General features: G+C 45.8%; 1 protein-coding gene across 19 annotated transcripts in view; it reads left to right on the top strand.

Annotated features, from left to right (window-relative positions):
• The window catches only part of TRPM3 (transient receptor potential cation channel subfamily M member 3), a gene marked incomplete at its 3' end in the record, with an annotated part of 782,399 nt that overhangs the window by 619,412 nt on the left and 150,866 nt on the right, over positions 1-12,121 (top strand). The gene's annotated exons all lie outside the window — the stretch shown is intronic.

Genomic DNA, 12,121 nt, shown 5'->3' with positions numbered 1-12,121 from the left:
TGGCTCCTGTAGCCTTCTCCCCTCAATAACTAAGACACTACTTTTTGTGCCCGGATTTAATGAAGTGTGCACAGCCAGGCTTCCGCACCCTAGTGAAGCTCACCCCAATGCTTCCGATTACCTCCACCAAATGAGTTGAGGAGAGAAAATAGGTTTCCTCCTGGAAAATGCTTCCCTTCAAGGCTTTCCCTTTGTTTGGGAGTTGGGAATCGCTGATGGGCTTATTGTCAAATATCTTAGTGACACAGGACTGCTATGCTAATATGCTCATCCATGCAGGTAGAAAAGGCAGGGACATGCCGGCGGAATGCTGGAAACTTCCGTAGCTTCTGAAGTGTCCTCCAATAACTACTGAAACATTTCTTACATCTGGTGAAAAGTGTCTTGCAAATGTGGTATCATCACAGAGACCTTCTGTTAGAGTGAACAGAAATAACATGAGCTAACATTTAACGAGCACTTGCTATGTGCCAGGCAGCATGCTAAGTCTTTACATGTATTAACTCCCGCGATCTTTACAACGGGCCCAAGGAGAGAGGCGGGATCATTATCCTCACCTGACAGAGGAGGAGATGCAGACAGACTTGATTAGTAAACGAGGAAGCAGGACTCCACACTGCAGTATTTCATCTCTGTGGAAAATGTTCTTAGCAGAAATCGCCCCGCCAAAGCCCACTCTGAGCGAATCCCCTGCCCACCTCCGCAGGCAGGGCCTATCCTCAGATGTCTCATGAGTCTGCCTGCTGACAGGGGAAGTTAAAAGAGTAGCTTCTATTAGAGCAGAAGCCTCACTCAGGCTTTGAACCACCTCAAGGCCACGTGGGCATCTGGGGACACTGGGGAGGGGACACCTCACCTCCAGAGGGGCACCAGGGCCAGACCCTGACAGGGTCAGCCCCAGGGAAGCAGAGAGGGTTGGGAGGGTCTGGAGTGAGCCACTTTCAGCCAGTTCCCCCACTAGACTCTAAGCTCCTCCAGGCACAGTGTGGAATCCTCTTGCTCACGATGGTGTCCCCGCCCAGGACAGTGGCCGGCACACACCAGTGCTCACTGAGACTGCCAGGAAGAGGGGGAGCAGGGGAAGTAGGCAATTTCTGAGTGTAAAAAGCCAAACATTTGGGAAAACTGGCTTTGATTCAAGTAAGCAAGACCCATGTCCAGAAAACATCTGCATGACCTCTGTGAGAACCTTCAGCCCCTTCCAGGTTTGGGGTGGAAATTGCCACCTCTAATCCTTGAGTGTCCAAGGTAGTATGGCCACCTAGTATAGAGAAGCCAGTGCACAGATGGGTTTCACAGCCAGGACCGCTGCTACCCACAAGGAGACTATCAATTCAAACTCTTCCTCTAGCCCCAAACAGGTACGTGAACCCCTGAACCTGCCACACGTAGGATGGATTTCTTGCTGACTGCCTGCTAATGGCTTTCCAATGCCAACCATGAGAACTTACCAGAACTCTCCATTTCAGCGGTCCTATAAATTTCCTAGAAAGGCAGTTAGGATTAAAATTCCAGGAACCACTTGGAAGTCGTAAAACCGAATGAAGGTGCATGGCCTCTCCAGATGAGGTATTTTGCAGGACTGTTCCCTGGGATTCTGCCTGACAGTCACAGGTCCCTTCATCATGGTCCCTGCTGAAAAGGTCAAGTGTATTTTAGTGACAGATACTCACTGCAGGATAGATGACATATCCCTCACTGTAGGCTAAGGCGATGCAGTCTTAACAAGAAATACATTGTCCTCATTTCTGTAACTGGGCAGGAATGAAGATCTTTAAAGTCATGTAATTAAAATGATTTTCATTTTTGGAAGGACTGTTTATGTATGTAGACAGTACTAGTTGCTCTATAAAGATGTGGACAGGAGGTAGGCCTTGTTTCTCTCCTTTGGAGGGGACCGGAGGAAGGGACTGAGGTGGGAGAGGGAGGTGCACCCAGTCAGGATAAGGCCCCCCAGGGGCTGTCTTGCTGCGAAGCCCCAGCAGCTACCCCCCATGCTGCCCAGGATAGCACCTCCTAGGTCCAGAGAGCGTCCGCATGACCTTTGTGAGAACTTTCAGTCCCTTGCAGGTTTGGAGGGAAAGTTGCCACCTCTAAGAAGTAGCCTTCACAGATGAAGTGGTATATGATATTTTGAGGACAGTCTAACCCTTGCTAAGTTCAGTGAAGGAATTTGGTTCCAGAGCTGAGCTGACATCTTTCTCATCCCGGCATTGTCATAACTTCTATAGTGAAGAACTTCACTAGGCAGGTGTAGTAGGCTTGTGAAGCTTGAGCCTCTGGGCCAGGTGGCCTCATGGAAAATACCTCTTCATGGGCCTTTTGTGTTAATGCTTTCTATTCATTTCATATTGTTCTTGGAGAAATTTGCTTTTCCTCTCACGCTCTCACCCACACCCTCCTTGTCTTCCTTGTCCAGACTGTTTCTGTCTCCCCACTAAGCTGGTCTGCCCCAGTCCAGTACCGTCCTGCAATCCATTCTGTATGCCGAAGGGTTGGCAAACATCCGGGGTTTGTGCACCGCACAAAGTCTCTGTCACAGTTTCTTTGTTTATGTGCTTCTTTGTTTTTAAACAACACTTCAAAATCTCAAAGCCATTTCCTATTTACTGGCCATCAAGAAACAGGCCGTGGGCCAAAGGGGACCCACGAGCTGTGTGCTTTGCTGGCCGCTGCCACTCGGTGCTGCCCGCTACTTCTGACCTCAGCCCAGAACCGATGATGTCACTCCTTCGAATGGAAGGTGTCCTGTGTTGCTTCGATTTCCGGTCTTAAGTTCCACCACTTTTTTATGGACCTTTCATGTTACCTTTCATGTAGTTAACTTTTTATTGCCTGTTTGCCTTCATTCATTCAAACTCAGAGCTCTCTCGTTAGCCGTAACCAATGGGCAGACACATACGTGCCCACAAATGCACATGAGCACACACACTCACACCCGCCCCACGCACACCCCGCGTGCACTGCATTCCTTTATTTGCAACTCTCTCGTGGTGCTCGCCATTGACACCTTAAGTCATTTAGGTATGTCTCTGCCTTCTCACGTGAGCTCCAAAGAGGGGAATCTGTGTCTAATTCATTATTCTGTTTTCCCTGCGCTCACTCATCCCTTATCCGTCTGTCGCACAGTGCATACGCAGCAGACACTCGATACATCTTTATTTAATGGATGAGTGAATGAATTCAGAGGGATATACGTTAGCAAGGAGAGGTACGTATTTAATATCCATAAATTGCCTTAAAATCTCTGCTAATGCAGCATTACCTCTCCGTAGGGAGTCATAGATGTGGTTTATGGACTCTGGTTTGACTCCGGGCCATCTGCTTCAGTGATGGGCGCTATGCCTGTGCTGTGGTTAGGAGGGGCAAACTCTAGAAGCAGACAAACCTGGGTTCCAACTCTGGCTCCATGAAGCTCCAGGACTGTCTACTTTAAAGATTTTATTTTTTATTATTTATTTGACAAAGATCACAAATAGGCAGAGGCAAGCAGAGAGAGAGAGACACACAGGAAGCAGGCTCCTCGCTAAGCAGAGAGCCCAATATGGGGCTTGATCCCAGGACCCTGGGATCATGAGCTGAGCTGAAGGCACAGGCTTAACCCACTGAGCCCCCCAGGCTCCCCTGCACTGTCCACTTTAAAAGTGATAATAATACCCATGTGTTCTAGGATCGACCACACTTCCTCCTCTTGGAACAGATATACTTGATTCTTTAAACACACACACACACACACACACACACACACACATATGCACAATGAGACAAAAATTATAATAGACCAAATGATCAAGACTGTCACGAGGGTCTCATGTGCCCTCCATCCATGTCCTGCCATAGGCGAGGCCGAGCCGAATCCAGACGTCACTCATACAGCTTCCTGTCCTTGCTGGACAGTCCCAGGCTCCAGCACTGGTGAATGTCCCCTAGATACGTGGGAGGGCAACAGAGGAGGGTTGTCTGTGCCTTACCAGTGAGACTCCGGGTGGAGATCTGTGTCTCCATGACCGTGTAGCTAAAGCGCATGCTGATATCCCGTCACACCCTCTGCCCCATGCGGGAAACGGAGGGATGACTTCCTGCCCATCTTTCCACAGATTCATAACATATCAAGCAAACATGACTTCTGAACAGAGAGGTTTCTTCTCTTTTTGCCAACAGCCTCTTATATCCAAGGAAGGACCACAAAGTCCTTGCTTGGAAATTTGATGCTTGTCAGACTCTTAATACCACGAGCCGGTGGCTGAATGGTACTGGGCAGGTTAGGGTCTCAGTGTCGTGTAGGACGTGTTCCTGGAGACCCCGGGTACTCTAGGGGCCTGAGAGAACTCAGCACTTCCGCATGGGTAAAGAATGTTGGCTCAGTGGGTGGCTGGTAGGAAGTGCTGGATGACTTTTCAATTCGCTGTAATTGCATTTATTCTGCAGGTAACTATAGATACGAACCCAAGTGTAAGCACAGATGTCTACTCTTGTCCTTGTGTTTTCATAGTCCTCACTAAAATTGTCAGTGAGGCACAATTTGAGGTGGGAGACTTGTCATCCCACTTCAAGTTCCAGCTCCCCGCTTTGCTCATCTTAATGGACGGAGAATACAGACAAGAGGAAACATAGATGGAACCTCCGAATGGCCTCCCCATTCAACACCGATGCCCAGACAAGCACAGTGAAGGTAGAAATGCTTCAAGCTGCAAAGGAAGGGGCTTTTTAGGCCAAATGGCTAAAAGTCATAGAGTCATGTAACAAGTTTAAAAAACAGTTCTTGGGGCACCTGAGTGGCTCAGTGGGTTAAGCCTCTGCCTTTCAATTCAGATCATGATCTCAGGGTCCTGGGATTGAGCCCTGCATCGGGCTCTCTGCTCAGCAGTGAGCTTGCTTCCCCCTCTCTCTCTCTGCCTGCCACACTGCCTACTTGTGATCTCTCTGTCAAATAAATAAGTAAAATCTTTAAAAATAATAAAAATTAAAAAAACAGTTTCCTCCAACACAGAGTTTGAGGAGAAATAGAAATGCTCTTTGAGACAGATGCTGGATTATACCTAACTCCTTTTAAATTCATTTAAATGTCATCTTAACATAATTTAAATCTAAATATTTTAAATGAGATTGTGGGAGAAGGATGCAGAAGTAATGCTCCCTTAAAAATGTTCTCCATATCGTGTTCTCAACACACAGTGGGGTGCAGGTTGATTTCTAAAGGTTCTGAAACTCTTTTAGATGATCAGAATATCCCTTTCTAGGAATAAGGATAATGCAGGTTTTGGAATCTGTTTGCTGGGCTCCAAATCCCAGATTTGCCATTTAATGCATGGCACTTGGCAAACTATTGAACCACTAGATGCCTTTTTTTTTTCCTCCAGATAATAATAATTGCATTTATAAGATTAATTATAAGAATTGAATAAGTCAATAGATGAAGATAACATAATACGTACTCAGTAGATACGTTCATTGTAAGAATGATGATGACAGTGGTGATGGTGTCTGTATAATGCTTCATATTTAACAAAGATCATCTTCATGTCTTCTTATTTGATATTATAGTGACCCTTGTCAAAGTCACTGTTAGTATCTCCACATCATAGCAACTATAGTACTTAAACCAAGAGCATCTTTGTCAAGGACTGAGCACTTCCCACTGTATGTCAGCTGATTCCATATTCTAAACATCAGGTATGACCAAGGTAAAAATGCCCTTGAAGTAGGAACCCATTTTCTCTCTCATATCTGGAATAATCTGAACAAATACTTACGAGACTTCAAAATTCCGGATACGAGAATACTTTTATTTTAAGAGGCATGTATTAATTCTCATATAGATGACAAATATTGACAACAAAGCACAAAACCATGAATAGTAAGTTTAAATAAACACAACTTTTAAAGGGGGAATCAGTTTGAAGAAAACGATCTGATTGTTGTGTTGGGATGTAGAAATGGCGAAACAGTGAAGACTGTACAAGAAAGACTTGTTAGGTGGTAACATGCTGCCTTTGGAACTAAGTTTTAGTTCCTTAATGTAGCACTCAGGGCCCTTTCTGGTCTGGATTTGGTCTACCTTTCCAGCCACAGCTACTAGTACCAATACTTTTACACTCGCGTCTAATTTTCCTAGAGGAAGAAGACCATGCCTTACACATCTTTCTCTATCTTGTGCAAGTTCTTGAATCCTCTCTTCAAATGTTAAAAGCAATTGTTTCTAGAGGCACTGGGATGGATTCTCTACCCCTACCCTACAGTAAATTTCCAAATAAGAATGTTACTATTCGCAAAAAGGAATACATGGACTAGTGTTTTCCCTGAATTCAATAGAGTAAGAATTCTTAGCCTCGTGTCTAAGAACAGCAATAAGACTTTAGTAAGTTCTGTGAATCCCCTGAAAATGTGTGCAGAATTTTGTATGTATGAGCACATTATGGGAAGAATGCATTCAATTCTCAGATTACCCAGGGATGAATCACTCCAGAGAGTTAAGAACCCCTGTAGTAGATGACCTTCCCTGGCAACAATTAAGTTTGGATCACAGGAACCATAAACGCCACCTCACATTCCAATAGACCTAGTCCCTCAGAGACACCCCACCTGGATGAACATTTAACCTCTGAGCAATTTTAAATGTGTGCACCTCCACATTTCTCATTAACAGTTTTTGTAGATATAATCTCTTCCATGATAAACAGTCAATCATACACTTCAGGAAGCCAGCTGCTTGTAAATGGGCTGTGATCCAGAGATCTATTTACAGCTCAGAACCCACTGTCTCATAAAGCAATGTAAATAATACAGCAAAATTCTAGTTTGCTGTAATGAGACTGAGAACAGGAAACCAAGAAATGTACTTGCAAAGAAGAGAAAGATTGACCCTGGATGGGGCGGGATTGACCCTAGACAAAATTGTTAACCTATTAACAATTTAGAACCTGTTCCCTCTTTCTCTGCGACATTGCTCACAAAGCCCCTTGCCCACCCTACCCACCACAAAACCTCTTTGTACTCCTGAATCGGATTTGCCCATCTCATTCCTTTAGCATTGCCAATCTTCCAACTGGTGCAGTGCCATGACCTCACTGCTGATGGGCTTACCTGGGAATCTGGAGGCCAGGATTATTTGAATTCGTGTTCATGGATGTGGGACTGAGAGCCCTTTGGCCTCTGTAACTGACTTAAGCTTCTGATAGAGGATGCATGCATATGGAGCCGAAGGAATTATTTTTTTCTAAGATTTTATTTATTTATTTGAGAGAGAGAGAGCAAGAGCAGAGGGAGCCCAACACAGGTCTTGATCCCAGGACCCTGGGATCATGACCTGAGCCAAAGGCAGACATTTAACCAATTGAGACCCCAGGTGCCCCAGAACTGAAGGAATTATTGATTAGGGGACTCTAAGACAGTATAACAAGTGAAGGGAAAAATACAGGGGGGAGGTTTTGAAGGGCTGAGCTGTCACATAGATTGTCCAGTCTTATTTGGAAAACTCATGTCAACTCTCATCTCCACATCGTCTCCACGCGGCTTCATCCAGCATCTCCTTCATGGCCAAAAGCAAGGAGAAGAAGCATAACAGACACTGGCTTACCCTTTCTCTGTTTTAAATTTATCTGAGGTCTCTAACCCTTCCCAGGAAACTTCATTTGACCAAAGACTGTAAAACTACAGTTTGAAAATTACAGCTCCAGAGGACACGGGTGGTTCCCGACGTATTTCCTTCCATCGCTTTGATCCCGCAGAATGTTTTCAAACCTGTATGTTCTGTTGTGCTTTGGACAGTGTTTGCAGGAGGGTTGAGGGAAAATTAAATAGGAAGGAGCTGGAGAGGCCATTGATGAGCGTGGGTCATTTGTAAACCAGGTGTCCAAAAGCCAGATACTTTCTGCTCTCTCGTCCATGCTAATCAAGGTGTATATGTACCTCCTGTCATTTAAGCTCATTCACCCACATTTCCATCTATATTAGTATTTATGCTTCTTCTTATTACGTGTGATTCCCAGTAAATGGATACATTCATCAAATCCCAAGGTTTCAGCCCAGGGCCATTAGCCTGATGCTGATCACGTGTCACCCAATAGACCATCCGCCCAATTTATTTTCTGCCTTCAGCAAACCCAAGCCTTGACCAGAGAAAATTACCATAATGGAGAAGGACAGACACACACTGCATAAAGATGATCACTGTCATATCATCTCTCTCATTTATCTTTGCTATTTATCTGCTTTACTTGGCTGTTTTCTCCCTCAAAGAGAATTTAAATGTCCTATCTGTCAATCTCCTCCTTTATTTTAAATCTGATTTGCTTTTTTCTCTCTTTCTCATCTGGGCTCTCTTTCTCTCTCTTGTGTTTTCTTTATTTTCCTGCCCAGTATCATGGATTGTGATCTGCCGTGGCCAGAGCTCAGTCTCCCTCTGGAGCCGGTCTGTCTTGTTCATTTCCATAATGACGGGACTCACACTTACCTCCCCCTATTCCTTGTGGACCATGGCATTGGCCTCTGGTGGCCACACCATTGTAGCTTCCTCCTCCTTCTCTGGCTCCTCCTCCTTCTCTGGCTCCTCCTCCTTCTCTGGCTCCTCCTCCTCCCTCTTTTTAATTCATAGAAACATAGACACACAATCACAGAAACATAGACGTTCAGGGTATTAAAAAAAAAAAACAAACCACACAGCAGTGGTTTCAACATGGGCTGTGTGTTAGAATCACCTCGGGAGCTTTAGAAATGACGCCTGGATCCTACCCCTGGAAGCTCGTGTCATTGGCCTGGGATGTGGCCTAAGACTGTAAGATGTGGAATGCTCTCCAGGTGGGACTTTCATGGAAGAAAATTCTTGGTTCCGCCACGTTACCACTTATACACTCTATTTCCTTCTTTGCCTTTGAGCCTAAAGAGGTTCTGGTATAACTCGTCACAAGGATAGGCTTAAGTTTTCTAAAAAACAAACTAAGTTTTCACCTGTATGATACTCCTCATTTTCCAAAGATGCCACCAAATGAAGCAGAACAGGCCTGGTGGGGGGGCCAGAACAGAGGAAAAGTATAATTAGGTGAAATTGACCACAATCAAGTTGATTTTACATTCACATCTTTCTCAACATACAGTTGTGTTATGTCCTGATAAACCCATCACACAGTGAAAATATCATTAAGTCAAAAATCTATTTAGTACAGCTAACCTACTAAACCTCATCGCTTTACGGAGCCTACCAGAACAGGTGCTTAGAACCTGGTAGTCTACAGTTAGATAAAGTCATTGAACACAAAGGCTATTTTATAGTAAAGTGTTGGCTATCTCATGTAATTTCTGGAATACTCTACTGAACATGAAAACATGTCTATATGCATACAGAATGGTTATCAGCGTATCCATTGTTGACGCTTGTGACTATAGGGCTGACCAGGAGCTGTGGCTACCACTGCCCAGCATCATGAGAAGATGTCTTAACACATACCATTAGCCCGGAACAATCCAAATTCAAAATCTGAAGTCCAGTTTCTACGGAATGCAAATCACTTTCACACCAGAGGAAAGCTGAAAGATCGTAAACTGAACCATCAGAAGTTGGGAACCGTCTGTACTGTGATCACATTCTTCTCCAAGCACTTGGCCAAGACTTCTAACAAGTGGTCAGAAGGACTGTGGGGGCTTCACACCCCCTCCAAGGGCTCTGCACGTGCCCATGATGAGCCATTCAATGATCGAGGACAGAAAGGAGGGAGCAGAGGAGGGACAGACTCGTTGAGAGGAGGAAAGGAAAGGCAGGAACTGGAAGAGGAGGAGTAAATTAATCCCTCGCTTACAGGTTGCTTTGTAATTTCATCTTCCTCACAATATTAAGAGACAGAGAATATCCTCCCTATATTTACTGACTTGAGATCACTCAGCTAGTAAGTGACATGAGTGGGTCTCCTGCTACCTCCTGCTCACTGTTGTCATCCATTCAAAGACAACAGTCCTGCTTCTTCTTGAGAAAACACCAAGTGTCACATGACACCGATGTTGTGGGTGGGCCTGGGGGGTCCCAGGGACCATGGAAAGACACAGTGGCTTCTTTGTGGGCCAAAGACAAGGAGTGGATCCCCATCACCAAGCTGGGCCTCCTGGTCAAGGACATGAAGATGCAGTCCCTGGAGGAGATGTGTTTCTCCTCCCTGCCCATCAAGGAATCTGGGATTGTTGACTTTCCCTGGGGGCAACCCTCAAGGATGAGGTTATGCTGGTGCAAAAGCAGACCTATGCTGGCCAGTGGACCAAGTACAAGGCATTTGTTGCCATCAGAGATGACAAAGGATACGGCTGTCTGGGTGTTAAGTAGTCCAAAGAGGTCGCCACTGCCATCCATGGGGCCATGATCCCTGACAAGCTTTCCAAAGACCTGTGTGGTGAGGCTACTTGGGGAACAAGATCGGCAAGCCCCACGTTGTCCCATGCACGGTGACCAGCCACGGTGCCTCTGTGCTGGGGCGCCTCACTCCCGACCCTAGGGGCACTGGCACTGCCTCAGCTCCTGTACCTACGAAGCTATTGATGGTGGCCAGTACAGACAACAGCTCCCCCTTAGCCAGGGACTGCACTGCCACCCTGGGCAACTTCGCCAAAGCCACTTTTGATGTCATTCCCGAGTCTTACAGCTGGCTCCCCCTGACTCTGGAAACAGACTGCATTCACCGAGTTTCCCAATCAGGGATTCCCTGACCATCTCGTAACAAGCCACACCAGAGTCTGCGTGGAGAAGACCCAGGCTCCTGCTGTGGCCACCACATGCTTTATACAAGAAAAACAAAGTGAATTAAAGCCTACCAAAAAAATCAAAAATAAACAGAAAAACAAAGATAACTACCATCCATCCAGTGAGAAAATCAAGTTTCCTTGCTGCTTCCCGCCAGCCTCATTCCAGGTGGGGGAAACGCACTTTCTGCCCAGAGGAGAGGGAGCTTGCCCCCTCTCAGCCTCAGGGGGAGGCAGACTGACTTGGGGCCCAAGAAGTGAAGATGGAGTTTTCCTGGCAGCATGCTCACCTCCACCGGGCGCTGGGTCAGGGGAGAAACACAACTTCTTTCAGTAATTTCCAGCAGCTTCTGCAGGAATGTCAACCCCAAGGCGTGAGTCCTTTCATCAGGCTTCCCCGCATAGAGAGAGCCACAGGACTTCTGCCATGGAGCCAGCAGTTCTCCTGCAGAACAACAGAATGCTCACACAAGCTCACCATTCTGTCCTCTACCAACACTAACCGACAGTCGGATGCCAGTGATTCGAATAGCGGCAGATGACCTCGCTTCAACAAAGAAGCATCATCTTGTTTCCAAACCCGTAGAGGACAGGCTGATAACCAGAGGGAGAAATCCCATCACAAAGCAGCATTTTTGGGGGGTAGGGGGCAATGGTAGATTCTCAGGAGTAGTTTTCCTTGGGAATGACCGCCAACACCTACATGTGTGTCTCTTTCCTTACTCTGGCCCTGGTCTCTCATCTCAGCTACTTTGGGTTTCTTGGGTCTCAGACGTTGGCTTGTTCCCTTCTTTCTGCCTGTGACTCCTTCCCTCCCATCTTCACATGACTGGCTCTTGTCATTTTTCATTCTCAGCTTGAATCTCCCCTCCTCCAGGAAGCCTTCCCTGACCACCCTACATAAAGCTGCTCCCCCATTCACACCACTGTTTGTTTTGTGATGGCAGTTGCCACACGGTGCACTTCTCTCATTGATTCATGTTTGCATGTGTTTTTGTCTCTCTGCACTCTTAGCCTCAGTGAAGGCATGTTCTAGTCCAGCATGCCACATGTCTCTAGAAACAAAGCAGATGCTCGATTTAAAAATAAATTTACATGTCAATAAAATGATAAATGAAGCCCAGGTCTGCCACATCTGATGCTGTATTTTCTCCCCCTGCCCTTTTTTTTTTTTTTCAACTACTATTTAGGGAGGACTCTATTTCAGACCCTATGCTAGGCACTTTGCACCTATATTTCATTTATAACTCAAAATAACACTATGTGATAGGTGTTATTTCTCCAGTTTCACAGATGAAAACTAAGGCTTGAGAAATTAGGTTTCTTGCCTCAGCCAATATCATAACTGAAACGGCCAGGATTCAAGCGCAGATGAATCTAATTCCAAAGCTTTTCCTTTTCT

This window comes from Mustela nivalis (assembly GCF_964662115.1).
Source record: "Mustela nivalis genome assembly, chromosome: 13".
Classification (NCBI taxonomy): Eukaryota; Metazoa; Chordata; class Mammalia; order Carnivora; family Mustelidae; genus Mustela; species Mustela nivalis.
This window is presented reverse-complemented; position numbering and strand designations above follow the sequence as displayed.